Below are 4,080 nucleotides of genomic sequence, written 5' to 3'. Positions count from 1 at the left end.
GAGAGTGACCGTGTTGATTATTACCTGGGTGACCTATAGGTGTCGTGAGAGTGACCGTGTCGTGAGAGTGATTGTTTATTACCTGGGTGACCTATAGGTGTCGTGAGAGTGACCGTGATGATTATTACCTGGGTGACCTATAGGTGTCGTGAGAGTGACCGTGATGATTATTACCTGGGTGACCTATAGGTGTCGTTAGAGTCACCGTGATGATTATTACCTGGGTGACCTATAGGTGTCGTGAGAGTGACCGTGATGATTATTACCTGGGTGACCTATAGGTGTCGTGAGAGTGACCGTGATGATTATTACCTGGGTGACCTATAGGTGTCGTGAGAGTGACCGTGATGATTGTTACCTGGGTGACCTATAGGTGTCGTGAGAGTGACCGTGATGATTATTACCTGGGTGACCTATAGGTGTCGTTAGAGTCACCGTGATGATTGTTACCTGGGTGACCTATAGGTGTCGTGAGAGTGACCGTGATGATTATTACCTGGGTGACCTATAGGTGTCGTTAGAGTCACCGTGATGATTGTTACCTGGGTGACCTATAGGTGTCGTGAGAGTGACCGTGATGATTATTACCTGGGTGACCTATAGGTGTCGTGAGAGTGACCGTGATGAATAATAACCTGGGTGACCTATAGGTGTCGTTAGAGTCACCGTGATGATTATTACCTGGGTGACCTATACGTGTCCTTGGAGTGACCGTGATGATTATTACCTGGGTGACCTATAGGTGTCGTTAGAGTCACCGTGATGATTATTACCTGGATGACCTATAGGTGTCGTGAGAGTGACCGTGATGATTATTACCTGGGTGACCTATAGGTGTCGTTAGAGTCACCGTGTTGATTATTACCTGGGTGACCTATAGGTGTTGTTAGAGTCACCGTGTTGATTATTACCTGGGTGACCTATAGGTGTCGTGAGAGTGACCGTGATGATTATTACCTGGGTGACCTATAGGTGTCGTTAGAGTCACCGTGATGATTATTACCTGGGTGACCTATACGTGTCCTTGGAGTGACCGTGATGATTATTACCTGGGTGACCTATAGGTGTCGTGACAGTGACCGTGATGATTATTACCTGGGTGACCTATAGGTGTCGTGAGAGTGACCGTGATGATTATTACCTGGGTGACCTATAGGTGTCGTGACCGTGATGATTATTACCTGGGTGACCTATAGGTGTCGTGAGAGTGACCGTGATGATTATTACCTGGGTGACCTATAGGTGTCGTGAGAGTGACCGTGATGATTATTACCTGGGTGACCTATAGGTGTCGTGACCGTGATGATTATTACCTGGGTGACCTATAGGTGTCGTGAGAGTCACCGTGATGATTGTTACCTGGGTGACCTATAGGTGTCGTGACAGTGACCGTGATGATTATTACCTGGGTGACCGATTGGTGTCGTGAGAGTGACTGCGATGATTATTACCTGGGTGACCTATAGGTGTCGTGAGAGTGACCGCGATGATTATTACCTGGGTGACCTATAGGTGTCGTGACAGTGACCGTGATGATTATTACCTGGGTGACCGATAGGTGTCGTGAGAGTGACCGTGATGTTTATTACCTGGGTGACATATAGGTGTCGTTGGAGTGACCGTGATGATTATTACCTGGGTGACCTATAGGTGTCGTAAGAGTGACTGAAGTCACGTCCTTTCTCCATTGTTTTGCCAGAGAACAGTTAAGAAACCCAAGCTCTTTTCCATTACTTATACCATCTTTGTCTGAATCAGCGTCACACAAGCTGGACGTCCAAGTATTATTTTCAGTATAAAACGCCTGTAGAAATAAGATTAAACACGAATGCAGTAAGATAACACATCACCAAAACACTGATGTTCGTCGGTGACACGATACTTGCTAACGGGATGAGTCTCGGAGACGGAAAACCTGTCAACCAACCAACCACTTAATTATGTAAAAACAACGAAAACAATTATTACGCTTAACATTAAAATTTAAAGTAGGCTACATGTAATGAATATCTAATAATGTCACTGTTTCTCCCATGGTTTGTAAACAATATTGTCATATTGAAAAATAACGTTGGAAATGAAGACATCCAACTTCACATTTCACAAGGAGACGAGGGATGTATAGGACGAGGGACGATAGCAATAATATAGCAATGATATACTACAAGTTTGTTATTTATAGCCCTGGACTTGTACAACAATCCATTTTTTTCAGAAAAAAGGTTTTCATAACTAGATCACAAAGGCATTTTTCCTCCAGTTTTTGCACTTGGAAAGGTAAGGCAGAGTATTGAGATTTTTCAGCCGCCAATACTGAATCAACATTGCCAACAAGCTAGTAGCTAGCTGAGTCAACCATAACACATTGGTTTGACTGATTGTATTATGTTCAGAAATTCAATACAAACGAAATATGTCCATCTTTATCATCAACTACTTGCGCTAAAGCTTGTATATAAAATATTCTTCTTTGAATTCTCATGCGATCAGGTAATATCATTTCCGACGAGGTTTTGGTAATAAAGCATAAGTTGTCGTGTTGACATTACGATAAAGAAATAATTATACAACATTGTCATTCCCATTTCAAACTACAAAATAGTCCTGTCGGTGAACCCGTTCCTCTAGCCGTCTGTGTGCCCAAACGTTCCTCTAGCCGTCAGCGTATCCAAAGTTTCCTCTAGCCGTCAGCGTGCCCAATCGTTCCCCTAGCCGTCAGCGTGCCCAAACGTTCCTCCAGCCGTCAGCGTGCCCAAACGTTCCTCTAGCGGTCATTGTGCCCAAACGTTCCTCTAGCCATCAGTGTGCCAAAACGTTCCTCTAGCCATCAGTGTGCCAAAACGTTCCTCTAACTGTTAGCGTGCCCAAACGTTCCTCTAGCCGTCAACGTGCCCAAACGTTCCTCTAGCCATCAGTGTGCCAAAACGTTCCTCTAACTGTTAGCGTGCCCAAACGTTCCTCTAGCCGTCAACGTGCCCAAACGTTCCTCTAGCTGTCAGTGTGTCCAAACATTTATCTAGCCGTCAGTGTGCCAAAACGTTCTCTAGCTGTATACGGTACAGTGTTCAGGTGTGAAGTGGTGACACACATAGGAAGTTTGAAGTACGGGTTCAATACGTCTTCAATAAGCAGTTATATACGGGTTTTGTGTTGTTGAGTTTCACATTTCGAAATGACTAAAATTCTAACGCCTACAAGGTGAATCAATATGTGACATTGTATTAAGACACCTTACCTTTCCGAAAGCGTTCCGAGGGAATGTTGAATTGACTTTGGTGGATGAAATATGTCCGACAGCCTTCCATGGAATGGGGCAGTCTTTGATTTTTACGTTTTCACCATTAGGGATCATTTGAACGAATGGCTCAAACGAGATCACAACACATATGCACGTGCTTATCAGCAACACCGTGTATATCAACATCGTGCTAATCCGTGGAGACTGTACAAAACGTCACATGAAACACAGATATTTACTGTACCGTGTTGGCGTCAACAATATATCTGTACATCTATGTCTTAAACAACAGGATGCTATTCCAGTGATACGTGATAATTGCTTTAAATTACTTAATGTCACTCAACCTGTCCGTCTTTGTTTCTTACTGCGTTGAAGGGCGGAGTGCCGTACTGAACAATAACACTGTTTAACATATTGTTAGTGACATAGATATAAACTAGATGACACTACACACCAGTCTCGCCGTACATCTTAGTAATTAGCATATAGCAAAATATATCTCGACGTAGACATTAAAGTAACGACGCCTTAACTTTCTCTTTACACTGAAATCTCACTAATATATCTTACGGTTATTATCATTGTTATCATTGTAAGTAAACTTTCACCCATCACAAACAGGAATATTTTTTCTGCGATAATTATGACTCTGATTTCATCAACTATGCCTAAATGGTCTGCCCCTTTTGTCAGCTGTCGCTACCTACCATAACTTGGGCGAATGTTAACTAACATCAATTATCGTAGTTTTCATCAATGAGTTTTCTTATCAACTGACCTGACAATAACTTGATATTAAGCGGGTTGTACATTTTATGCAATCCAAGAAGATAACGTTG

This window comes from Ylistrum balloti, unplaced genomic scaffold (genome assembly GCF_031769215.1).
Source record: "Ylistrum balloti isolate Yb309-2 unplaced genomic scaffold, AGI_CSIRO_Ybal_v1 Utg370298, whole genome shotgun sequence".
In the NCBI taxonomy this organism is placed as follows: Eukaryota; Metazoa; Mollusca; class Bivalvia; order Pectinida; family Pectinidae; genus Ylistrum; species Ylistrum balloti.
Note: the sequence above shows the minus strand (reverse complement) of the source record.